Here is a 27,521-nt window from a genome sequence, read left to right on the forward strand (position 1 = left end):
TCTCCTGGCATTCTGAGAAGCAGAAGTCTCAAATTACTTCTAGCTGAAATGGAAAAGAAAACAAAACAGAAACTCATCTGTGGTAGGCAGACTAATGTCCCTCCCACCAAGATGTTCATGCCTGAGTCCTTAGAACCTGCAAATATGTTACCTTCCGTGGCAAAGGGGACTTTGCAGGTGTGATTAAGGGTACTGATCTTGAGATTGGGAGATTATTCTGGATTATCTAGATGGGCCCAACCTAATCACAAGAAAAAATTGGAAAAGGGAGGAAAAGAGTGGATCAGACGGATGCAACGGGAGGATTTGACCCACTGTTGCTGTCTTTGAAGATGGCAGCAAGGCCTTGGAGCCAAGGAATACAGTCTCTAGAAGCTGGAATAAACAAGGCAATGCAATCCCCTTAGAGCCTCCAGAAGGAAGCACAGCCATACAGATACCTTGATTTTTAACTCGGTGAGACCCAGGTCAGGCTTCTGACCCTCAGAACTGTTAAAATAGTACATTTGTACTGTTTGAAGTCATTAACATTTGTGGCCATTTGTCATGGCAGCAGTAGAAAACTAATATACCATCCCATACAAAACATTTAAATGAAAAAAAAAAATACATATATCTGTAGAGCAGGCACATTTGTAGGTTCTTAATGCCTATCATCCTTATCTGGAAACTTGGGTGTTTAATGCATTTTGGCAAGAGTGATGTCAATGAGGATGTTCCTTGGTAGCTTAAATATATCCAGGCTATTGCAGTGATGCCTGACATTGAAGGGAAAATGTACACATTTAGTCAGTTGCATGTATGATTTCAAATATCTGGATTTTGGAATTGTGTAACTACGTATATACCAGCTACATCTGAGGGGAAATTTTCAGTTTTCATCCAGATGCTCCGGTAAGTGCTGACATACCCAGACTATGAGAGATTTAGATGGAACTAAAGAAGTCCCCAAGTCTCAGGAGAACAATGAAATGTAGCCCAGGGTATCTGCTGGAGTTATGGTATACTCATCAGAATGAGCTGCTGAACACTGTGGTCAGGCCCTTGACTAGTGACACCATTAAGATTTTGTTTCCTCCTAAATCACCACCCCTCCTCTACTGCTGAAATGTGGCTGTTTCATCTCTCCATTAGAGTCCTTCCAATTTACACCAAGCAAAACAGTTGGAAAATAAAACCTCATGGCCAGGCAGTGGGTAGGGGTGAGAGGGAGGAGGAAAGGATGTAAACACTTAATTCAGAATCCAACATTGGATGAAAGACTCCTCGATTCAGACCTCATCCCAGTTTGCCCATGGACTCAGTGTCTGACCTTGCATTACCCTCCCTGATCCTTAACTTCCCAGAACTCTTGACAGATGATTAATAATACCTGCTATACAAAGGTGGTGAGAAGTTATAAATGGTAGTTAAGGATGATGAGTAAGCCGAGTATAATAGCTACTGCTTTCAAGATTTCTCAGAATCCATTAGAGTTTCTTTTGTTTTAATGACTGTGATGAGTTCAGTAAGTCATTTCGGAGTTAGGCATCACTTATCTTTGTGTACTGAATATTCTTAAAGCCACAGTTATTTCCTTGCTGTGGTTATAAAGCAATTCTGAAGACCAAATCATGTTGCCTTTCTACATACCCATTGAAGTTTCTCTCTCTTACTCTACGTGGAAATCCTGTAATACAAATTTCAGCCTTACACTGAGAAAATATATATTTCTGAGTCTTTTTTTCTTAATATATATGTGATACAACTCTAAAGTAAGAATAAATGGAAAATCATTAGAAGTATAGAAATTACTTTGAAAGGGTATATACAGTCTAATTCATGTATTTATATTTTAGAAATTTGAATGAATTATTTTAATAAATTTATATAAAAGATTTGACATTACTGTATACTCAATTTTTCTTTTTATTTTTTTGAGCCAGTCCTCAGAGCCTGTTTGCTCAACTGCCCTTTTTCCCTGCCCAGTACATCGAGCTGTTCAGTGAAAAAGAACACAGTGTTTTGTGTATATAAATAAATAAATAAAAATAAAAATAAACAGCTAACTAGGAAACCCTCCTTCTCCTTCCCCAACAAGTTGCCCGAAGAAATATGTATTAGCAAGACTGCTGGAAAGTCACATTTGTTACGTGAAATTAGGACATTAAAAACGTATCCCACTGCTTAGTGCCCAGACCTTGTACCCCACACAGCAGCCTGCTTGTCGGCCATGGAACAATGTGTAGCAAATGCCTTGGTGATGACATGTCTGTCAGAGGGAAAGAAGGAGGGCATGGATTATCATAATGCAGCATAGACCTCATTTCCTTCTGAAATTACCCAGAGATGCTTGGCTGGGCCAAGTACAGCAAGTCCCTGAAGGGGGCAGTAATTTCTCAGGCCTGTTGAAGGAAAGAAGAACAATATGTGTGTGAGTTGCTATGTCTTTAGACGTTGGCAGTGGCAGCAGGCTGGTAATGAGCAGGTTAGGTATTTCAAAATGTTTCTTTGCCTCAGGAAATTTAACAGGTATACCTGTTTTCTTTCAGTGGCTAAAAATGTCCGTTGCCATCAGCCAGGTGTAGTTGGCCTTTTTAAAAAACAAGAGAAGTGGCCGGGTGCAATGGGTCACACCTGTAATCCCAGCACTTTGGGAGGCTAAGCTGGGTGGATCACAAGGTCAGAAGTTCAAGACCAGCCTGTCCAATATGGTGAAACCTGTCTCTACTAAAAATACAAAAAATTAGCTGGGCATGGTGGTGCATGCCTGTAGTTCCAGCTGCTTAGGAGGCTGAGGCAGGAGAATCACTTGAACCCAAGAGGCAGAGGTTGCAGTGAGCCGAGATTGTGCCACTGTACTCTGGCCTGGGCAACAGAGTGAGAGTCTGTCTCAAAAAAAAAAAAAAAAAAAAAAAAAAAAAAGAGGAGGACTGAGCATGTGGTCTTTGTTCTTCTGGTAGCTTGAACACTAACAAAGTGTTCTCTACCCACTTAAGCTTCTCATCTGCACATCAGTGGTCTTCAAACTTTTTTTGCTATATACCATTGAAAGAATGTTTTAAAAACTATGTACCATCTCACTTTTTAAATTTGACATCTAAACGTTTCCTTCATTTTAAAAATGAGTAGAAGACATTACATATTTCATAAGGTAAAGACTGATTGTGTGTGGAATAAATATTTTGTGACATGATTTGATAAACTAGGTTTTAATGACCTTATTGAATAACATGTTAAATCAGAAGGAAATCAATAAAAAGCTTTTATGTAGACTTTATCCAGCACATCTTAAAAGATCTGATGATTTCAGAACTACCCAGGACTGTAATCCCAGCTACTCAGAACTACCCAGGACTGGCCAACCCTACTCTTACAGACTTGTTTGCAGGACAGGGAGAGAAAGAAAGCGCCAAGGCTTCCCCTAACCAGTATTTGGAATCATTTAGGGCAGCACACCATATTAAGATTTGAGATATGAGTGGTGTGACTTTCTTTTGTAGAGTGGGAGAAAGAATATTGTTGATGCCCAAAGGCTCTCAGGCAGTTTCAGAAATTAGTACATACGGAAACTGAGGATGTAGAAACCCATTTTTATGAAACTACCCCTGCTCTAGTACCTTTGGGAAGTCCATTTGAAGACTGCTGGAATAGATCATGGACTCAATAAATACCTTTTCATAGGAGCACAAAGGGATGGACAAGGCAGACTGAACGAGAGAATGTGAAGGCTACCCATGTCAGGTATGTGGAGGGTGCGCCGAGGCTCATTCTAGGTGCAGGCAGTTACCTCCAACAGAAGAGGTGGAGGAGCTTCCCCCAAAGTAGCAAGCTCAGATTACTCGTACCTCAGCCCCCTTAATTCTCTCAAGCTGCTGGATCAAGAACCAGGCAGCCAGCCCTCCAGCTGATGCCCAAAGACATTTATTATCTACCATGTGCCAGGCACTGTCCTAGGTACCAGAGACACCCTGGTAATCAAGACAAAGTTCCACATTTGTAAAGTTGGGGATCAAGGAGGTAGAGAGACAGAGGAAATAAGCAAATCTCTGAGACTCTATAAGAGGTAGAGATAAATGCTATGATGCAGATCACCTGAGTGACATGACCGGAATGGCACTTCCAGCTTGGCTGGTCAGAAGTGGCTTCTCAAAGGAAGTAGCAGCTAAGCTGAGACCTAAAGCCATCTGCATAAAAACCAGTGAGTACATCCATCAGTTGGCAAGTATTTATTGGGTGCCTGCTATGTGCTAAGCACTGTTTAGGTACTTGGATTACATTGGAAAACAGGTCGGGGAGCTTACATTCTAACTGAGTGAGAAGGGGGGCTGACAGATAATAAGCATTGTAAGTAAGTAAATTACCTGGTATGTTAGAAGATGGTAAGTGTTATGCAAAAAAAAAAAAAAAAAAAAAAAAAGGTATAGAGCAGGCTAAGGAAGAGAGGTAGTCTGGGGGTAGTGTGTGATTTTAATTAGGGTGGGTGGGGAGGGCCCCATTCAGTGGGTGTCCTGGGAGTGAAGACTTGAATGAGGTGGAGGAGTGAGCTGTATAGAAGGAGCTGTGCGAGGGGAGAGCTCAGGCTTTTGCTGTAGTTCTCCCTCACACAACCTGTTCTCATGCTGCTAATAAAGACATACCTGAGACTGGCTAATTTATAAAGGAGAGGTTTAAATGACTCACAGTTCCACATGGCTGGCGAGGCCTCACAACCATGGCAGAAGGCGAATGAGGAACAAAGTCATGTTTTAAATGCTGGCAGGCAAGGAGAGCCTATGCAGGGGAACTCCCATTTATAAAACCATCAGATCTCACGAGACTTATTCACTACCATAAGAACAGTATAGGGGAAACTGCCCCCATGATGCAGTGATCTCCACCTGGCCCCACCCTTGACATGTGAGGATTATTACAACTCAAGGTGAGATTTGGGTAGAGACATAGCAACACCATATCAGTTCTCATTTTATTATCCCTGAGAAGAACATCCAACTCCCCTTTACTGCAGCACTGTGCCCACCTGGTTTCTCAAGGAAGCCAATGAGACTAGCAGACATTGTCAGGTCACAGTATTTTGGAGTGCTCTGCGATGCATCTTGTCAGTCCAGCTCTTTGTGGCTTCAGTTGATACATTTCAGTCTCCAGTCACCTCTTGAGTGAGCCAGTGCCGTTGAGTAGCTGCCTGCACTGAGTACTGCATTGCTTGCCCAGGTCACCTCTGAAGATCCCCTGCCTTCCTCAGACTGATCGTGTTCCTACGAGGTCGAGGAAAGTAGACAATAGTGGCTCATCTCAAGCATAGAATCTTTGTGAAGCCTTCTTTTTATTATAAACATTTTTGTGAAATTTGACTTCTTTTTTTCTTTTTTTTGAGACAGAGTTTCACTCTTGTTGCTCAGGCTGGAGTGCAATGGTGCCATCTTGGCTCACTTCAGCCTCCTTCTCCCAGGTTCAAGTGATACTCCTGTCTTAGCCTTCTGAGTAGCTGGGATTACGGGCATGCACCACCACACCCAGCTAATTTTGTATTTTTAGTGGAGACGGGGTTTCACCATGTTGACCAGGCTGGTCTCAAACTCCTGACCTCAGGTGATCCACCTGCCTTGCTCTCCCAAAGTGCTGGAATTGCAGGTGTGAGCCACCGTGCCCAGCCTGAATTTTGATTTCTATTCATAATATATTCGTATGTGTTTTAATATAAAATGTTTATCATTTAAACGGACTCTCCAGGAAAATACACCAGGTTTATTCTTTTGCTGTGCATATACTTGTGCTCTGAGAGTAGTTCTGTCTCAGTTTGAGGAACATGGGTGTTCTGGAAGAAATCCTGGATTGGGGGTAGAGATATGAGGTTCTGGCCCCATCTTTGCCATAAATTAACTGTGTGACCTTGAGCAGACCATTTAAATCCATTGGTCTCCGTTTTCTTTCATGTGAATTGGATGGCAGTGACTGATCACATTAGATCACAAAATCCCTTCCTTCTGTCATGCTATAATGACATAGAGTCTTGAATGCCAAGCCCATGCCTCCCCAGTGCCTGAGTGGTTGTGCTTCCTAGACGCCAGGGTCCAGTGTGTGCCAGTATGGCCTTACCCTCTTTACTGCCTCATAGTCACAGTAAGGACTTTTCTTTATAATTGAATGAACATAGAATGAATGGGCATCTTGGCATAGCTGGTTTACACACTATTCTTGTTTCCCTTTTCTACATATATGAAAATGTGAACTAAATCCATAGCCCTCCCTTGGTGGATAAAGACATAGGCATAATAGTTCCACGAATTTAGCATAATTGTTCCACAAATTTAGCCTCTTTTCGTATTCAACAGTCTCATCCCTTCCCCTCAACTTGTGTTCTCCTTGATAGAAATCTAACCACTTCTACAAGTGGCAGCTGAAGAATTAGTCTTATATAACCTTCTTGCTCAACAACTGAAAAGTTGTACAAACCTTTTAAAGAATTTACCATCAGCAAGGGCTGTGCTTCTAGGCTTGTCCAAATTGCTGTTAAGTACACTCTCTAAATTAACCAGACCATATTAACCCTGAAAACAAGCCTCACTCCTTTTCTTAAGCTGTGTCTCAAGGCTGTACCAAATTGTACTTTCACTTGAAGTAGGACATTCTGTGCCCTGTTTGAAAGCTGGCATGACTAATGTAGCTGGAATTGCTGACGAGAGAAGAGAGGAAGAGAAAGAACCGATCTGACTTAAGAATAGGGAATATTGGCTGGGTGCGGTGGCTCACGCCTGTAATCCCAACACTTTGGGAGGCCGAGGCAGGCAGATCACCTGAGGTCGGGAGTTCGAGACCAGCCTGACCAACATGGAGAAACCCTGTCTTTACTAAAAATACAAAAAAATTAGCCAGGCATGGTGGCGCATGCCTGTAATCTCGGCTACTCAGGAGGCTGAGGCAGGAGAATCCCTTGAAAACGGGAGCGGAGGTTGCGGTGAGCCAAGATTGCACCATTGCACTCCAGCCTGGGCAACAATAGTGAAACTCAGTCTAAAAAAAAAAAGAATAGGGAATTTCACTAGGCCCTTTGCAGAATACAGTATGGCTGATGTGTGTATTATGACATAGTAAATTTTACTCCCAGCCTCCAGATTGTGAAATGGGCTCCATGTCATGCCTCAAAGCCCTACTAAGTCATTGCTAGAGCTAAGCCTCAAACCCAGCCCCAACAGTAGGCTCAAGCTGGCCTTCCCTCCCAGCACTATCACTGGCTGTCTTTCAACCTATGCTGTACATTGTGACAATCAGTTAACTGAGGTACAAGTGTATTTGGATTTATGCCAGACTGAGAATGAGAAATATTCAGATCACACCTGGAAAATGCAATGCAAAACTCCCTTGTCTTGAGCTAAAAATCTGGAAGCATTTTCAAGTGACTAAGTCTCTTAGTTTATAGGTATGAGCCTGTGATAAGTTATCTTTAGTTGTTTCTGGCTTAAGGGGATGTCAGTGACTTTTTCCCTTAGCCCCCCTCCTGGAACAGCCCGCTGCTGGTGGTCTAGTTTTTTGAAAGAAGCCCTGACTTCTGAAACCTCATGCTGGGGCTTTGGGTTAGTGTTTGCATTACTGAGGGTGGTTTCATGGCATGATAATGCAAAGTTTAATAAGAGCAGGCTGTCTTTGCCTACAGCTAGAGCTGCACTGAGGCATGACTACTTCTAGTGCTTGCTCTGTGCCAGATTTACAGTGCCTTACAGCCGGAACTGGGGCAGAGAAGGAAAGGAAGAATGACTCTGGTTCAGGGGAAGAAGTAAAGTTTCAAGGCTGTGTGATAGGACATTTCCCTGATGCTTGGCTTTAGACTCTGGATGGGGACGTTAATACATTGAGCAGAGGCTGGCCACCTATACTGGTGCCACTGAAGGACTCTGCCCTGGCTCAGTGCTGGGTTTGCTTGGTGATGCAGTGTAGTGTAGCAGGACGATCACTAGCTTTAAAGCCAGATCCACCCAAATTTGAATCCCAGCATTAGTCCTCACTCTGCTTTGAGACTTCGGGCAAGTTATTTAATCTCTTGAAATCTCAGTTTGTTCATCCGAGTAACAGGTGGTAAAATACATACATTGAAAGGCTGCTAAAAGATGAAGCAATGAGAAGGCAAAATGGTACAGCCACTTTGGGAGACAGTTTGGCAGTTTCTTATACAACTAAACATACTCTTACCATATGATCCAGCAATCCATCTCCTTGGTATTTACCCAAAGGAATTGAAAACTTATGTCCACACAAAAACCTGCACACACGAATGTTTGTAGCAGCTTTATTCATAATTGCCAAAACTGGGAAGCAACCAAGATGCCCTTCAGTAACTAAGTGGATAAACTCTGGTACGTCCATCTGTATCTTTTATTCAGTGATAAAAGAAATGAGCTATCAAGCCATGAAAAGACATGGAGGAACATTAAATACATATTGATAAGTGAAAGAAGCCAGTCCAAAAGGCAGTATACTGTATGACATCCGGAAAAGGCAAAACTATATGACATCTATGTATCAGTGAAATAAGCCAGTCCAAAAGGCGGTATACTGTGTGACATCTGGAAAAGGCAAAACTATAGCAAGAGTAAAAAACATCAGTGATTGCCAAGCATTCAGGGAAGGGAGTAAGGGATGAGTTGATGAAGCATAGGGGACTTTTAGGGCAGTGAAACTGTTCTATAGTGTCTAGAATACTGTATTACTATATCAGTCATAGAATGATACTAGAGAACATACTGTAATGATGGACACATGACATTGTGTATTTGACAAAACCCTTCTTTGTGTTGTACACAGAGAAGGAACCCTAATGTCAACTATGGACTTTAGTTAATAAGTCTTCTAAAAAGCTTAAACAAGGCAATGTATATAAACTAACCAACTAACTGGCATAAATAAATAGTGGACTTCAAAAAAAATTCATAATCCTAGCACTTTGGGAGGCCGAGGTAGGTGGATCACCTGAGGTCAGGAGTTCAAGACCAGCCTGGCCAACTTGGCAAAACCCCATTTCTACTAAAAAAATACCAAAAAAAAAAAAAAAGTATATTCTAAGTTCCAGGAATGTCATTTAGACATAGTTTCTGTTGAGGCTAGATGTATCAATTTTCATTAAAGGTGGTATTATTATTTAAAAATCCAGCTGGTTACTAAATGAGAATTAGCTACCCTTTATAACCAGGGATTGTTTCAAAGAAATGTAGTATTTCCTCCCCTGTGGCCTATCTTGTGCAAAGTTAGTAATAGTTTGTTGCCAAATCCAAGGAAAGCAAACTCTGGCTCAGTCATAAGTTTTATTTTTCTCACCATGATTTACAATTGGTATAAAATTTAGGTCTGGACTTGGTTAGTTATAATGCAATCACAATATACTGCATCTTGAGTTGATTTTGTCATATCCTGTATTGTTATGTAAAATGCTAACTTTAATGGAGAATTGCTCCAATAGAATATCCTTATTTGTCCTGCATGAAGTTTCTCATCTTTCGTATCAATTTTTTGTGTGGTTCAAATTAGTGTGGGAAGAAAAGGCAGGAAATATAAATTTAAGTGACGTGTTATATCATAAAAGAATTGTATCACAAAGCATTAGGACAATGCACAGAAAACTTTGCCAATAGCTGATAGAGCAGAAGCGATGGTATAATTAAATAAGAACTAACACCTATTTTGTAACTGGAAATTGCATTGTCAGAGTCCCTTTCCTTTTATCACTAGATGCTAAGAATCTAGCCATGTAAAAACTCCCAAAACATCCAAATTCAAAAAAACTGAAATCTAACATGGTAATGCAGTTGTCAAGAACATACAATAGTCTTTGGGCTTTTACAAAGCACTGAAAACTAAATGTTGCTTTTGTGTCCTTATCTTCCACAACTTCTTTCTTGGCAGCTTTTCTTGGCTCACTTCAGACACACAGAATCAAGTAATCAGGGAAAGTTGGGACAGAAACTTCCTTTCTCTTTCCATGACCTTTTCTTCTTCCTTTACGGATCTTTTCTCCTATGCTTTCTCTCACATTCACATTATGTGTGTCAGTTGGAGAAATCTTGATGCCCAGTTTCGTTTGTTTCTTCTGTCCCACCTGTAACTATTTTAGGTTGAGTTCCCTGGCTCGTGTATCAGTGTAGATGACAAATTATCTCAAAGCCCAGAGGGCCTCAATGGTCCAAGTCCCAGCAACAAGGGACACCTGCTGGCATGACATGGGCTTGACCTGGGTTCTGTGGACATTAAGGCACCACTGTCCTGAGTGGGGGTGTGGAACTGAGCTAGGGGAGGGGGGAGGATGAGCTTAGAGCTGCCGAGGAAACAGAAAGAGTCTATAGGCTTTTAAAAAAAGAAAGAAAGAAGAAAAAAAGATGTTCCTGGGGACTCTGAGAACAGTTAAGAGTCCAGGGCCAGCCAGAATCACCCTTTCCCCCAGCTACCGAGAGAGCCACAGGACAGAAATTGACTTGGAGCCAAAGGATATTGCTCCTAGACCAAAAGCCCAAATTAAGGGGTATAGGCAGTTAAGGGCAAGCGAGGGCAGTAGAGATGGTTGTCAGAGTCCAGTGGCCATGAGAGGTTTCTCAGCTGCCTTCCGATTCTCTGCTGGGGCAATGCCAGCCATAAAGTACAAGCCATGCTTTGGTGTGGGCTGTAGACATATTGTTGTCCCATAACTACTGTCATTCAAACAGGATCTAGTTTCTTGGCATGAGCAAATTGTTCCCGCTGAATACGCACACTGTGTCTGCTATGGGGCAAGGCAAAGCGAATCCTCCAAGGAACTGAATGGATTTTTCATTCCGAGATAAGCAGTTTTTTTTGTGGGGGCGGGGGAGATGGAGAGGAGCCAGCTTCACTCTCTGTTCATGCGAGTTTTGAATGAAACGAGTAAAGTTCATGTTCCCCCCAGAGTACACAAGGTTCAAGTGGGATTACCCAGTGGGAATCCAGCCCAATTGTAATTTAACTTGTTCGAGGGATCTAAATATTTAATCTGCCTCCATCACGAATCCTAGAATCCTATGTAAGCAGCAAAGGCCGAGGCTCTGAGAGTAAACACCGCAGTCAGAGTCAGAAGTGTTGCAACTGGCACAACTGCTGCCGTGACGTCCTCCAAACTTTGGAGAGTGCCAGAGGAAGCAAGCCTGAGAGCACGGAACTGGCAGTCACGAAGCCTGTGTTCTCCAGCTTCGCCTGCCACCAACTCTCTGAGCCTCCAGGCCTCCTTTGTCAAGTAAGGACACAAGCAAAGCATCTCAGAAGACAAGTCATTTTCATAACTGGAAGTGTAACAGAGCCAACAGGGATGTATGAAACCAGCCACATAAATTGTGAAACCTACGTGATCATGTGTATGTACAATGTTTTCTTAAAAAAACATTACCATTCCTAGATCTAATATCTGTGCCCCACATTTTGCTCAAATTATGCAGTGTTTGAAAGAGATTCTCTACAGAGGTTGAAATCACCCCCTCGGGTGCTGGTAGCAATCTGTGAGGGTAGCTCTTTAGATGTCACAATGATTGGGGATGGGGTGCTGGTGACATTGGATGGGCGGGCGCAGAACTGCTAAACAATGCTCTGGGCAATCCCACAAAGCAAGCACCTGGCCATATCCGGCCTGATTTTCATGTCCCGCCAGACATTCAAGGAATCCAACTATGTTTTCTATGTAAACATGTAGTATTTTTCATGTCTGAAGATATGCACTGAATTTTCCAGGAGTATGTATAAGTAGAGGTAAGATTGTACTTTATTTTGCTCAGAACTTTACCAAGAGTTATTAATAATCTCCAGAAAATCAAATTATAGCAAACACTAATGATGTTTGAGTCACTAAGCAACACACCTATATCTGTCTGCATTGTGATATCACATTCGTGGTTATTCTACAGGTCCAAGAATCTGAGCCTCCCTTGTTCTTTAGAGCAATCAAGCAGAGTATCCACATACTGAAATATACAACATTTTATGTAAGCTATTTTCATTTCTTCTTTGTATTATAGTTTTCACGTTATATTAATTTAAAAACATGGGCAGGTAGTATGATCTATGGATTTTATACCGGATTAGTAGAGTACTATAAAATGTTTGTTATAAAAAGTGTGTTTTATATTGCGTTGAAAACCACGGGGCCAGGTAATCCTAAAGTCCCTTAGCTTTTAAATTTTGTGAGCCTGTGAGATTATTTAGCCAAATGTCTTCATTTTTATTGGTGAGTAAACTGAAGCCCGTTAAATCTTTCATGCATTGTATTACATTCAGAAATTGCTGTGATCATTGGGAGGGGGGAATGAAACCACCCACCAAAAGATTTTGATTTTAGTTTATTCTCTCCTTTTCCAGGGTTACAAAGGACCAGGAATAGCTAGTTAGCTTGCCCTGGTGTCACTGCTCGCTCCTGTGAAGAGTAAGGAGAAACCATGAGGACAGTAGGGGTAATGGCGAAGCAGAAGGAACACAGAAAGCTGATTGTAGAGAAGGGCTGTCTAACAGAAATATCATGCAAGCCACAAATTGGAGCCACATATGTGTTTTACATTTGGAAGTAGCTACATTTTAAAAAGTAAAAAGAATAGGTAACATTAATTTGAATGATGTATTTTATTTAACCCAGTATATTCAAAGTATTATTATTTCAACATGAAAGGAATAGATTATTATTTTTTAAAGGCTTGAATTTTCTTTATTTATTTACTTATTTACTATTTTTTGAGATGGAGTCTTGCTCTGTCACCCAGGCTGGAGTGCAGTGGTGTGATCTCAGCTCACTGCAACCTCTGCCTCCTGGGTTCAAGGGATTCTCCTGCCTCAGCCTCCCAAGTAGCTGGGATTATAGGTGTGTGCCATAATGCCTAGCTAATTTTTTTTTTTTTTTTTTTTTGTATTTTTGGCAGAGACAGGGTTTTACCATGTTGGTCAAGCTGGTCTCGAACTCCTGACCTGAAGTGATCTGCCTGCCTCAGCCTCCCAAAGTGCTGGGATTACAGGCATGAGCCACCATACCCTGCCAGAAAACAATTAATGAGATATTTTATGCTTCTTTTATACTAAGCCTTCAAAATCTGGTGAGCACTTCACATTTAGAGCACACTTCAATTAGGACACAGGCCATTTCAAGTGCTCAGTAGCCACACGTGTCTAGTGGCTGCCATATTGGGTAGTGTGGCTCTAGTGCGATGGCTTTCAGCAGTTCCTCTGCTTCTACCCAGTTCACCTGTCTAGGCAGGAGACTCCCCATCCCTGTAGAATGACAATGGATGGGGAATGGGGGTGCAGCAGGGGGAGTTTACCATCACCTACTCCCTGCCCTGGTCTGTGCACTAGGGTCACAGGCTTTAAACAAGACGGTTTCTGCTAAGACTTACTTGCAAGGCTATGTGACATAGCAGGGTTCAAACCTTGGCAGAGAGGACTAGTGATTTGAAATGAGAGGTCTGGATTTGGAGAAGTGGTTGCTTGCTAGGAATTAGAGGGCTTAGTCCTATAGAACTTTACTGAATAATTTTACAAATATACTATTTTTAAAGTAATTCATTTTTTTCTCATTGTATCTTAATCTCGTTTGGCTCATTCATGGTATACAAATATAAAAGGTATTAGACCAGGTGATTGTTCAAGTCTCTCCTTGTCGCTGTCACTGTCTCCTAATTTGGAAGGAGGTCCACCAGAGACTCAGATCTGGTCCTTCCAGAGACTGTGACTTCTGGCCAGGTCTCTCCTCAGGTGGCTCTGAAGTATTTGAAATGTGTTTTCAATGGCCAAGAGCTGTCTATGTTCGGCTGTGTCAGTGCTTGTTGTTGCGGAGTCGGGGTCGGGACAGGGAACGTGGAGCTTAGCCAGGCAAAGTGCTTTACATCTATGACCCTGTTGAATCAGTGGAACAACCATTTGAGGTCGATGCTGTCATTATCCTCATTTTCCACAAAAGGAAAGAGGCAGCAGAGGTTAAGCAACTCCTCCAAGGTGGCAGTGGCTGTTGCCATTTCATTCTTTATGGTTGGCGGGCTGAATTTTCTTTCTTGGTGGAAACCTGCCTGCCCCTTCTTAGTCATCCTTCTTTTCCTCTTTTTCATAACATCTCTTCCCTTTTCTTCCTCTACTCCTCGACCACAAACATGCATCAGATGAGGAGCACCTCATCATAAAGCAGGTTGGGGGCTTCAGATCCAGTCTCGGTAGCCCTTAGATTTCTCAATTGGTTTTCCATTTGATGGCTGACATTCCTTCTTCAGGAAGCCTGGGCTGGGAATGCGTGACTCTCTCCTCTCACTCGGTCATTCTACAGCCAATCAGGGATCCGGTTGGCCTTCCTTCTCTTGGGGACCCAGAATATGGGAGCTGTTGCTACTACTGTTGCAACCTTAGCCTGTCATAGGAAGAAAAGCTGCTTTCCAAGACCAGGGGAAGGCTGCTGGCCATGCTGCAGTACCTTGTGGATGGGCAGGGCCCCACCAGGGTCCCCCTCTCCGGGTCTGGTCCTCAGCTTCGCAAACCAAGGGATTCCTGGACCCAGAGCAGATCAGGCTCAGAAAAGACATGGGAGAAACAGATTCATGAACTGGTGTATAAATCAGAACACCTGTTTATTAATGAGTTAAGAGAAAAATTCCTCCTACAAGGACACGAACATGCACGCTTGCAGGTCAGCCTATTTTTCTCTCTATAGAAAACCTTGTGTGAAGAGCCAGACAATTATCTGAAGGTTATTTAATGCACTTGGAAACAGAGCTAGGAGAGTTAGATTATTGCTGAAAATCTAAATATTTATATTTGAAGAAGATGTGATACAAAAAGGGACCTAGTGAAAAGGCGGCCTCTCCTTCACACCTCCCCACTCCCCACTCCCTAGCCCCTTCCCAGGGGTAACCCTTAGGACCAATGTCTTCAGTAAGTTCAGTTGCCTGAGGCCTCCATTTCCTGGGCAGGGATGGAGCTGCTGTGCAGGCCAGGTGACACGTGTCTTCTGGGCTCCCTTCCTAGACAGGTTTTGTCTTGAGATATTAGCGGATGAGAGATGGGGAGGAACGTAAGCCATGGGAGTGATAGAGGCCAGTTGGCAGAGGAGGCATGCAGGGGTTTATGAGTTAGAAATATCTGCAGAGGGGGCATGGGGCGGGGCGAGGAGTGACCCAGTGGCAGCCAAAAGGAGTGTCCCCAAACCCCTGACAGGGAGCAGACAGTGGCTGTTCTCTGACACTTCTCAGCCCCTAAGGAACAGGATAGGAAGGAAAACCACAGGGTGAGAGAACTGGGGAGACTCTGTCCCTGAAAAATCCTCCCAAAGAGACAGAGCACGATCCAAAACCTGGTGAGAGGCGGCCTGGCCCCACAGCAGCCGTGCCATAACATAGGTCAGTCCTGTCATAGAGTGCAACCAGGTAAGCTGCCTTCCAGCTTCAGTGCCGTGATCTAGAGACCGTGCTGGCGAAGATCTGCAGCAAGAGGGAACAATTAGCCAATTCATTGTGTTGACATTTCTAGCTACAAGTGCAGTATTTTACAAAATAAGACCTTTTCCCTTAATTAAGGTTGTGACAGATAAAAGTATATTCCCAGCTGACTCATGTCACCCATGTGGGCAGGCCTATTATCCCTACTTGGCCTGCCCTGTCCGCCTACGAGGGCTTGCTCTGTGTGCGTACTCTTGGCAGCTTTTTAAAGGATTCAGAAGGAATAAACACAGGACCCGGTTCCTGCCCTTCATCCAGAAGAGAAGACTCATTCATACGCAAGGTCCAAGCCAGCAAACTTTAGTTGCTCAAGAGCAGGAAAATAAGGCTTATGAAGGAGGGGAACATCTAGAAACCAGCTCAAGCGAGGAGCAGGGGTATTTAATGTGGAAGGGTGAGAACTAAAAGTAGCCTTGAATATCATTTCTGACGTTTGAAGAGGCAGCAAAGCTTAATGTGTGGTGGTTAAAGGCATGACTCAGGAGCCAGATTACTTGGTTCAAATTCTGATTAAACATCTCTGGCCTGTTCACACTGGGCAAGTTACTTCATCTCTCTGTGCATCAGTTTCCTCATTTAGGAAAGTGAAGATAAAGAAAATTAAAAAAGAAAGAAAGTAAAGATAATATGATAGCTATCCCTCAGGGCAGTTGTGAGAGGTAAGCAGGCTAACACATGGTCAATACTCAGAACAATGTCTGGTAGGGCAAACTCTATAGAGGTACTTGTTACTTGGTATGTGTAAGAGGGCAGGGAGCTGACTATGGGTTGCACCATGTAACCAAAGGAGAATCAGTGAAAAAGCTTCTTCGGTATATAGATTAACTGTTTCTTTTCATATTAGAGTTAGCCAACAGAGGACTTCAAAAATAATGAGCAAAGAAAACTCCAGAGTTCAAAGGGATTGATTCTGTAACTCAAACCCATGTGGGTTCTGCAAATCTAGTCATTGACTTGATGTTTTTCACTCTGATACCACCCAGGCATCTCACGCTTCACATGTTCAAAAGTCATCTCTGGTTCCCATGTCTACCTGCTCCTCCTTTAGTCTTTTCCTTACCAGCCACCCAGTCCATTCAAGGTAGAAACTGGACCATCAGCCCCCTTTGATGCTTCCCTCTGTCATGCCCCTATATTTAATCGGTTACAAACAGATGTCCATTCTACCTCCTCAATATCTTTGGAGATTGTGTTTTTTTTTTCCTCCACAGCCACTGGCCTCCATCTGAGTTCAAGAATCATCATCCCTCCCCTGTAGGAACTTTCTAGCTTGCCATCTTGTTTTATCCCGGCCCTGTGACTAGAAAACCTACAGGTCACCTTGATATAGAAAAAGTGTGCTCCGCAAGGTCAGGAGATAGAGACCAACCTGGCTAACACGGTGAAACCCCGTCTCTACTAAAAAAGAAAAAATACAAAACATTAGCTGGGCATGGTGGTGGGCACCTGTAGTCCCAGCTACTTGGGAGTCGGAGGCAGGAGAATGGCGTGAACCCAGAAGGCAGAGCTTGCAGTGAGCCGAGATCATGCCACTGCATTCCAGCCTGGGTGACAGAGCAAGACTCTGTCTCAAAAAAAAAAAAAAAAAAAAAAACCGGAGGCTGAGGCAGGAGAATGGCGTAAACCCGGGAGGCGGAGCTTGCAGTGAGCTGAGATCGGCCACTGCACTCCAGCCCGGGCTACAGAGCAAGACTCCGTCTCAAAAAAAAAAAAAAAAAGAAAGAAAGAAAGAAAAAAGCGTGGTCCCGTCTGAGAAGATGCATCACTGGGTCAGGCCTTTATGCAGCCCAGAGGCCAGATTTCCCCATTGCTTGCCACTCAGCTGGCGCTCATGTGTTTGCCACACTGGCTTGACCAAGTACAGTGATTCTTCTTTTCAGTTTATTCTTCCCACGTCGGTCAGGATGAATTTGTGAAAATGTAAATTGGATCATGCCCCATTTCTCTCCGGTATCACCCCCATGCCCAGTCCCTCTTGGTTTCCTATTGCCCTTTAGCTCCAGATCAAATCCCAGCTCTGTCCTGTCACCTGCGGTCCCGTGCTGTGTCATTTCTGGCTGCATTATCAAATGGCCATTCATCAGGAAGGAGATTCTGCTGTAAAAACATGCTCTAGAGTAGATCATAGGATGTTACCTCCTAAAGAGAGCTTAGAGACACTGCCTAATGCAGAGGCAAAAGACTGTGCTCCTGAGGGCTGTAGCCAGCCTGCAGACACATTTTGCCTGGCTCACAGCATTTAAAAATCTTTTTAATTAGTTGACACTATTTAAATTAGAGATTTTACCTAAAATATAGACTCATGGCTTCTCCTCAAAGATTAGCAGATGTGGAGACATTGGACCCTTCTTTCAGGGTGACAGTTGACTGCTTCCGAGCTGTCACTGTCCCCTGAGATGGGGCATGCCTGCCCCAGTTCTCCCCAGCCCGCATAGCTCTGTGTTCTATGCTCATTTATATTCCCTAACAGGCCCCTGTAGACATTGACGTTTGCAACTCCTAAGCTAATTGAACCTCTTCATTTTATAGGTTTGGCAGGTGAGACCAGAGAGCTGGCACATCGGTCTCTAGGTCATGTACTGGATCATGAAGCATCTAATGGCTTCTGACTCCCAGTCCCCTATTCCCTCTGTTGAACCATAGCTACCTCTCAGTGGAAACCAAAAAAGAAACTCACTGTGTAACTTGATTAATTATCCTTCCTGCTGTGACTGCTAGCCAACGTGCCTTTTAGTTGTTTTGCTTATATCTGTTGCCACGTGAAAATGGGAACATACGGTCTGGAGGGCCAAGATGGTATTCTAAGAATATCTCATACCCTGCATGAAACTAGACCAAAGAAGAAAGGTAGAGAAATAGAGAGGATTGAAAATGACAGAGAAAATGAAATCTGAACAGCTTTTGAGAGGGGCACAGCCTCTTCCTTGTGGTGTTGCAGGATGGTGGGGAGTCAGTTGGGTTGCCACTCTTTAAGGGATGTGAACATCAAGATGTAGACAGCAGGCCGGGTGTAGTGGCTCATGCCTGTAATCCCAGCACTTGGGGAGGCTGAGGCGGGTGGATCGCTTGAGGCCAGGAGTTTGAGACCAGCCTTGCCAACATGGTGAAACCCCATCTCTACTAAAAATATAAAAATTAGCCAGGCCTGGTGGTGGGCGCCTGCAATCCCAGCTACTTGGGAGGCTGAAGCACGAGAATTGCTTGAGCCTGGGAGGCAGAGGCTGCAGTGAGCTGAGATTGCACCACTGCACTCCAGCCTGGGCAACAGAGGAAGACTCAGTCTCAAAAAAAGATATAGACAGCAATGAGTCAGTGGCACAAAAAGAATTGAAAGGCCTTTTCTTCTTTAGGCTTGATTCCCCATCCTACCCTGCCACTCCCTTAGAATCACTGTGGACAGGCAGAACACTGCAAAAAAGGGAAATTTGTCATTTGCCTTGGGGAACAATGGCTTTCACCAATCAAGAGGCACAATCAACCACAGTCTCAGAGCCTGAAGAAAGACGGAAAAATCTTCCTGTTGTCTTTAGAGGAGGAGGTTACATCATTTCATAGGGAAATGAGCCTTGACAACCCCTGCATCCCCCGATACTGCATCCTCTTTGTACCACTGTGAATCGTTGTCATGAAGCTGAGACAAGGTTTGGCATGGGCAACTCCAGACCTCATCCTTGTGGTGACCCTGGGCTCCTTCTTCATAAGCAATAGAGAAGCAGACTGTTTGGGAGAAGGAAAAAGTAGTGATGGGACAAGTTCCCAAAAAGAAGCCGTGGCAGGAAGTTCAGTGTTAGATGCAGTCACCTTTTGGGTTTTGTCTCTGTTGGATTATTCTGTTTTTTGTTTCTCATTGGAGTCTAGAAAATGTTTAATGACACTTAATGGTGCTCCCTTTATCCATGTAAAAGTATATCTAAGAACTTCTGCATATATTAACACTCTGTAATGATTAAGCCAATGTAATTAGAATATTGTGTCAGCAAGAGAAATATTTTTCTCTAGACATACATAGATAAATCAAATTTTTTCTTTCAAATCTCTGCAATTGCTCAAAAATGGAAATCAGTTTTATGATTTCATGGATTGTCATCTCCTTACAACAGCAGACTAATGAACATGATGATTTATGCAAACAAAATGTATTCATTTAAGAATATGCTCGCATTGGCTGGGCACAGTGGCTCACACCTGTAATCCCAGCACTTTAGGAGACCAAGGCAGGAGGATCACCAGGTCAGGAGTTCGAGACTAGCCTGGTCAACATGGTGAAACCATGTCTCTACTGAAAATACAAAAATTAGCCTGGCGTGGTGGCAGGTGCCTGTAATCCTAGCTACTCAGGAGGCTGAGACAGGAGAATCGCTTGAACCCAGGAGGTGGAAGTTGCAGTGAGCAGAAATTGTGCTCACAACAACAACAACAAAAAGAGAATATGCTAGCATTGTTGATTTGATTTCTAGAATTCCAAGGGCCTGTTCCTCTGACCCTCTTAAAGAATACATCAAAAGAGTGATCAGTGGATTAATAACTTAGCACTGTCCCTTTTCACTTCCTACCCTTCGACTAAAACAATTTTTTCAAATTACTTCTACAAATGTTGTACTTTCATTAATTGGTTGGATCAACAGGGTAGAAAGCTGTTTTCTTTTTCTCTTAAGAATTTTCTGCCACTAAGTTCTTCCAGCCAAAGAATGTTCATTCATTATAATACCTCTTCAGTTCAGGCATTTATTTACTTGAAGTGTGAATCCATTGCTATTCTCATCGTGTCTGACTTGGTCTTTTTAGAAGTAAGGTATTTTTCCCTGCCTGTGGTTCATGCAGAAGTGGAGATAATGATTGCGTTGAGAATTCAGGGAGAGCCTACAAGTAGGCCACAGAGGTGGGACGTGGAGTGAGGAATAGTCAGAAGAGAAAGAAGCAAGGCTGTTGGAATGGAGAGGTTTAAAGAGACTGTACTAGAAGGAGCTCACATCATTAAAACCCAGCTGCACAGTCCTGGGAAATTGTCAAATATCAGAGAGTCTACAGTTGAAGCAGCTTGAGAACAACTTCCCTCTGCAGTAAAAGTGCTGAGTTGTGGAGAACACAGTGACCCAAACTGACAAAATAATGAAATACATGGCGTTTCCCCAGTGAATGGAAAGTTGCTTTTTACCATGTTCCAAAACACTGGCTCCGTTTGGTGTGTGTTTTGTTTTTATTTGTAATACCCTACTTTGATGTTTCCTGGAAACCGTCCTTTGAGTCTGTGAGTTTTGGTGCAAGCTCAGTGGCAATGTTACCCTCACCTCTAGGCTGCTGTAGGACACACCCTGGTCTCATTTTCAGTGTCTCAGCATACTTTCCAATGCTTCCAGTAATGGATTGTGCAAAACACAAAACCAAAAGCAGATGGGATGTACATAGATAAGCTGTTTCATTTTTCATCCCTGTAATTTCCTAGGTTTGATAGCACTTCAATTTTCTAACCATAAAAGCTGCTTCTGTGCTTTTTGGAAAACACACACACACACACACACACACACACACACACACACTCACACACACACACAACCAGGAAGTAGGTTGAAAGAATATTACATGGGGTTTTGTGTTGTTTTGCTTATTTCTTTCTTTTTAAAAGAAGTACCTTGCTGCCGGAAAAGAAGTCAAAAAAATTGCTTTGAAGAGTATATTTGTCCAAGTGCAGTTTCCTTAGGGAACTGTCGTGTTAACACCGAAGAATACATTAGAACGCATCATTCTATGACACATTATCATAGCTGAAGCTGAAACCCAGCCTTCCACTGAGTGGTATTCCTGAAGCCAGTCACTCTTAGAAGTGATAATATTTGTTTACCAGAACTTTAAATGCCGATTGTGGTGTCTGCATCTCCTGCCCAGGGGAAAGGGCTCTTCTGTCCATGGAATGTGATAACCCAGCAGGAGGTAAAAGCTGCCCCTGGATAGAGTGAAGCATGTAGAGGGAGGTGGAGTGAATTACAGCTGTTTCTTTGGACCACCCATCTTGTTGCCAATTAAATGTTTACATTATCTTTTTGCTCAGATAGGTGTCACAAGTATGTATTCATTAATACAAGGGGCTTGTTCCAAATCAATCATGAAAATAAGTTTTTGCTGTTGGTATTTTTTGTTAAAGAACATCTAACCCCATAACTGTTTGATGAGGGCAGTTTCCCTCAGGCTGTAAAATGAATTAAGGGAGCACTCTTCTCTGCAGTCATTTTCTTCCCGCATTGGTTCTAGGCTCAACCATTTAGGTGTCTCTGGTATCTGCATAGTTTGGGAATTATACTTGAACTAACCCAAAATTACTGCCCAGTAATCCTCTTTCTCACTCAAGAGATTTGTCAACATTCATCTAACCAGAGACTTAGCAGGACATAGAGAATCATCTAGAAGAGCACTGACTCTGGAGCCAGACAGACCTGGAGCCAGACAGGCTCTCTGTCACTTACTAGTCTGAGTGATTTGGGGCAAGTTACTCAGCTTCTCCAAATATTAGTGACCTGTTGGGAGAAGATGATGGTGATACCTATCTTGTGGCGACAGCTTTAGGAGTAAAAGTGTTTCCTTTGTTTTCCCTTCTCCTTGTTTTAAAATGATAGAAGGAGGGAGCACACTTATCTCAAAACTCTCTGAACCGGAAGGGGCTGTGTTAGAAACTGTTTCTAAGCTTGGAATGGAGCATGTGTCATATTTGTCATATGGTGGAGAGGGAAATGACTTCTCTTATTTCTCTTCTCTGTTATCCACCCAAAATCTAGGAGATAAAGCATAGGGCTGGTTAAGCCTAGGAGAAGCACAGCAGTATTAGGCTGTGAGAATCTGTTTTGCTTAACGTCTTTCTGGTAAAAAGAGAAGCTACCGACACCAAAAAAGGGCAAGCAGGATGTCCAGTACCTCTCTCCCTAACTTTTCAGACCCTTTGATGCCACAGAGGAAGACAGGCATATCGGCAGCATGGCCCCTCTGCCTCCTCCTTTCATCTCCCTGATGTTTTGTCTTCCCCACTAATACGAGCACAGTTCCTTTTAAATGAACAAAAAGTGAGACACATACATCCCTAGAATCTGACAAGTATTTATGGAATTCTGTACTTTTATTTTCTCTTCTACCTATAAAGTGCATGAATGGCAGGGCTGAACTGTCTTCAGGAAAATCTGAAAGCCCGGAACTTATTAACATGCTTGACACCTGCCTCTATGAGGGACTTCTGAAGCCAGAGATATTCTTTGTAACTGAGGTCCATCTGTTGCACAGATTTTTAATTCAGATATTCTTCCTTCTCAAGCCAAGGCTGAGAGAGCAGCCAATTTTGTGGAAAGATTTCTTTAATAAGAAATGAATAAAACTATCAATGCTAAATAAAATAGACCACTGTGAAACTTGGGTTAAATCCCACAGGGAAGAGTATGTGAGATTAACTGCATTATATAACAAGACCGCCTTTAATAGCTGGCACGATTCTTTTTGTTGTTCCAAGGGAGAAGCAGCCAAGACTAGAACCAAAGCACATGATATTATTTTAAAGTGCTGCAGCCTCTGGAATTTTTCCTCGGAGAGATGTCAGGATCCTGAGTCTTCCTGTGATTTATAGTTGTTTTAAATGTTTAATACTTTTTACGTTTTCAAAGCCATATCCTCTGCTTCCAGCAGCCTAGGGATGTGTTTCTGTTGCTTTGAAAGCTGATTTCCAAATGGGAAGTTTTAAAACTGTGCAAAAAGGAGGTCTTACAGTACTGGGTGTTTGAATGATTTTTAAATGGATGAAAGGGAGAAGGCTGTAAAGGCAGGGCCCACGGGAGTCTTTTCCTCAGCTCCTTGTGAGGACACAACAGAGGAGTGGCTGGAGAGAACTTTCAGAGTATCACCACCTTCACGCAGCAAACATTGCTGAGCCAGATACTCCCAGACCTCAGCGAGCTCACTGTCAAGTATGGCTGGCAAGCAAGTGTTAGGTTGAGCCACGTGAAACTGCAGTTGTTGTAGATCAGAAATGGTAGAATATTGGCAATGTCAAATGACTCAACCTAATAATTAGATGAAAACTGTACACAGTATTAAAGACTGTGATGGCCAGCCTGCAGTATTCTGGGAGAGTCTAGGGAACAGGACCTAACCCAGTGAAGTGGGGCCAGGGACAAGAAGGGGACAAAACAAACCCAAAAAACCCAAACTTCATTGAGGTATAATTGACATACAGTAAACTGCACAAGTTCTTAGTATGTAATCTGATGTTTCCACATACTTATATACCCATGAAACCATTGCCATAATCAGAATGATGAACCTATCTGTGACCCCTAAACATTTTCTCCTGCCCCTCTGTAATTCCTTCTTCCCATCACCCCCATCTCCAGGCAAACACGGATCTGCTTTCTGTCATTGTGTGTTGGTTTCATTTCCTAGAATTTCACGTAAATGGAGTTCTACAGCATTCTCTTTTGTCTGGCTACTTGCACTCCACTTAATTATTTTTAGATTCTTCCATGTTGAAGTGTGTATTAATACTTTGTTCCTTATACTGTAGAACAGTGTTTCATTTTGCAGATATGCCATAGTTTGTTTATCCATTCACCTGTTGACAGACATTTGTGTTGTTGGCTATTACAAATAAAGCTGCTGGGAACATTCATTTACAAGTCTTTGCATGGACATGGGCTTTCTTTTCTCTTTGTTAAACACCTAGAAGTGAAATGGCTAGACTGTATGGTAGATGTATAACATGTTAAGTGACTGCCAAACCGTTTTCTAAAGTGTTTGTCCCATTTTATGATTCTATCAGCAGTGTATGAGAGTTCCATTTCTTCCACATCTGTGCCAACATTGTCTTCAGTCTTCTTAATTTTAACCAAAATTTTTATTGTGTTAAGAACACTTAACATGAGATCTACACGGTATTGTTAACTATAGGTACAATGTTGCAGATCCCTAGAAATTACTATATATATATGTATATACACACACTGTGGGTACCATGTTGCAGATCCCTAGAAATTACTCATCTTGCATAAATGAAAGCATACCTGTTGAACAGCAACTCCTCATTTCCCCCTTCTCCCAGTAGTGGTTCCCCCCTAGCATCCACTCTTCTCTGTTTGACTATATTAGATACCTCAAATAAGTGGAATCATGTTGTATTTGTCCTTCTGTGACTGGCAACCATTCTAATTTGAGTAGAGTCGTATCGCATTGTGATTTTAATTTACATTTCTCTAGGGAGTGATATTGAGCATCTTTTTATGTATTTATTTGTCATCCATGTATCTTCTTAACTGAAGTGTCTGTCCAAATCTTTGCCCATTTACAAAACTGGGTCTTTTTTTTTTAAGCTTTGAGAATTATTTGTTTGTATTTGTATACAAGTCCTTTACAAGATGTGATTTGCAAATATTTTCTTCCTAGTCACTGGTTTGTCTTTTAATTTTCTAAACGGTGTCTTTCAAATAGCAGAAGTTTTAAATTTTGATGACATCCAGTTTATCAATTTATTCTTTTATGGATCATGCTTTTAGTATGGTGCCATTTTAAAGAACTCTTTGCCTAAGCTAAGGTTGCAAGTAATTCATCTATGTTTTCTTCTGGAAGTTCCATAGTTTTAGGTTTTCTATTTGGGTCTATGATCCATGTTGAGTTACTTTTTGTATATGATATGGGGTTTGCCTTAAGTTCTTGTGTATGTCTGCATGTGTGTGTGCGCATGTGTGCACGTGCATATGGAGAGTCAGTTGTTTTAGCATCACTTGTTGAAGAAACTATCCTTCCTCCACTGAACTGCCTTTGCACCTTTGTCAAAAGGTTTCCATATGGGTGTAAATATATTTCTGAACTTTCTCCTGTTTTATTGATCTATTTGTCTACCTTTTCACTAATACCCACTGTCAATTTCTGTAGCTTTAGGATGTCTTAAAATCAAGTAGTGTAATTATTCCAGCTTCATTCTTTTTCAAAATTATTTTGGATCTTCTAAGGTCTTCACATTTCTTTATAAATTTCAGAATCAGCTTGTCAATTTCAGTTTAAAAAAATATGTTTGGATTTTGATTGGAAGCCATTTTGATTGGGAGTGATTGGGCTTCCCAGGGAGATGTGTTCATGGGAGGAAACACATTTTTATGTCTGAACAACTGGCATTTTAAGACCCATACAGCATTTAAAAATTTTTCCACAGCCTTGCTCCCAACTTTATTGAAAACCCATCTGCGAAAAATAGTGTTATTTTATGCCAGAGGATACAAGGAAAAATAAAATGTTCTAATTCTGGTCCTTATTTCCTGTGATTTCACTCTTTTTTTTTTTCATCTCATCCCAGAGAGAGGAGAGTAAAGACAGTTATCGCAGGCAGTCTTTTACCCCTGGGAAAAGACCACAGACACATAGGAGGGTTTGTGCTGCCTTGAGTGAAAAGAGTCCGTTTTGTTATGCTCTCCTCCCCCCAGCTGGCTGGAGGCTCATCCACCAAGCCTTAAACTATTATGCTGTGCAGGATTTTCTACCATTATCTGCTACAGGAGGCAGAAATCAAACCCTGGTAAGGCTTGTGAGTTCCTGGCTGGACCTGGGAGATCAGCTCAGCGACTGGGCTTTCTCATGTGTGGTAGGAGAGTGGATGCTGAGGGTAACCAGCATGAGGATGACTCTGGTGAGCTGACAAGCAAAGCTACAAATCTGGAATTTTGTGAAACCTCTCAATTTTTAAATGCTCTTTCTGTAGTTTTATGAACTGGAGAGGCCAAATGAAACACATCTGCAGGCCACATTCAGTCCATTGCTACCACTGTGCAGACTCTAATGGATGGGTGCTTTTATTGGCTTTTAGGGTCAGCTCTGTCATCGGCTCCCTAAAGTTGTTGTTGTTGTTGTTGTTGTTATTGTTGTTGGAGATGGAGTCGCGCTCTGTCATCCAGGCTGGAGTGCAGTGGCATGATCTCGGCTCACCGCAACCTCTGCCTCCAGAGTTCAAGCAATTCTCATGCCTCAGGCTCCTGGGTAGCTGGGATTACAGGTGCCCGCCACCATGCCTGGCTGATTTTTTGTATTTTAGTAGAGAGCGGTTTTCACCATGTTGGCCAGGGTGGTCTTGAACTCCTGACATTAGGCAATCCACCTGCCTCAACCTCCCAAAGTGCTGGGATTACAGGCATCAGCCACCGTGCCCGGCAGTTATTTCAACAGTTGCTTATGGAGCACTCCTGATGTGCCAGGAAGTGCTGAGTGCACAGGTGCACAGGAAATTGACCAGCACTGGGGAGAGCCTGCTGTGGGTTTTAGGGGCTCCTGCTTCAATGTGGGGCTCAGGCGTGGCAGAGAGAGGCATCCCAGTGCCACCACCTACTTTCACCTGAATCTGTCTGTTCCCCGAATCTTCGCTGTCACTTATTTCAGGCCCTCCAAGAAGAGCATGGCTGATTTATGCTTGGAAGTCTCCCAGAAGGCTTCTTCGAAGAGATGACACGTGAGCTAATGATTGAATGTAGAGTAAGAATGAGCCAGCCGAATGTGCTCTAGAACAATGTTGGTCAAATCTTGCTACCTGTTAGTGGAATATGAAATCAATTTAAAATAAAATAGGATAGCAGGCAGTAAAGATAAGTATTTTTTGTTTTGTTAAACTTTTTTTCAGTCTCTCTCTCACACACATGCACCTGCTTCTTTTAAAAGAAACTTTTAAAAGAAAATTTTGGTTAAACATATATAAAAACAGAATCTGGAAAAAAGTTTGATTTTGAGAATGTTAAGAAGATTAAAAGAATATTTATTAAGGATAAGCCTATGCTATTTCTGCAGTCCTTCCATAAATATGCGCCTTCACCTGCTTATTTGCAACACTAAGTAGGTACTGAATACTTGCTAGAATAAGCATCTGCAAATCACTCTATTACTGACTGAGCTCCACAGTAATCATGAGACTAAGCAAGTGACTTTAATTCTCTTGACTTTATTTCCTTCATTGATGAAATAAGTGAGTTGGTCTAGAAAAGGTCATGTTCAAGCCTAAGTTTCACAGAGGTGCTTTAGACAATCGCCAAACAATTTACAGAAATAGCTAAATAATAGCTGTATCATTAGCACCTAAAATGTAATTGGCAGTAC

At 42.4% G+C, this 27,521-nt stretch overlaps 2 protein-coding genes across 8 annotated transcripts in view; one reads left to right on the forward strand and one right to left on the reverse strand.

The window, feature by feature from the left end:
• UBE2N (ubiquitin conjugating enzyme E2 N) overlaps positions 1-27,521 on the reverse strand; it is a 443,559-nt gene that overhangs the window by 388,590 nt on the left and 27,448 nt on the right. The gene's annotated exons all lie outside the window — the stretch shown is intronic.
• CRADD (CASP2 and RIPK1 domain containing adaptor with death domain) overlaps positions 1-27,521 on the forward strand; it is a 178,820-nt gene that overhangs the window by 131,515 nt on the left and 19,784 nt on the right. The window contains exons 3-4 of one of the 7 annotated variants that reach the window (XR_007717560.1): positions 11,868-11,945; positions 12,319-12,382. The exons of 5 other annotated variants lie outside the window; for them this stretch is intronic. The gene's annotated coding sequence lies outside the window, so the exon portion shown is untranslated. The remainder of the gene's footprint in view (positions 1-11,867; positions 11,946-12,318; positions 12,383-27,521) is intronic. One more of the 7 variants, XR_007717561.1, reaches the window with a different exon arrangement.

This window comes from Macaca thibetana, chromosome 11, assembly GCF_024542745.1.
Source record: "Macaca thibetana thibetana isolate TM-01 chromosome 11, ASM2454274v1, whole genome shotgun sequence".
In the NCBI taxonomy this organism is placed as follows: Eukaryota; Metazoa; Chordata; class Mammalia; order Primates; family Cercopithecidae; genus Macaca; species Macaca thibetana.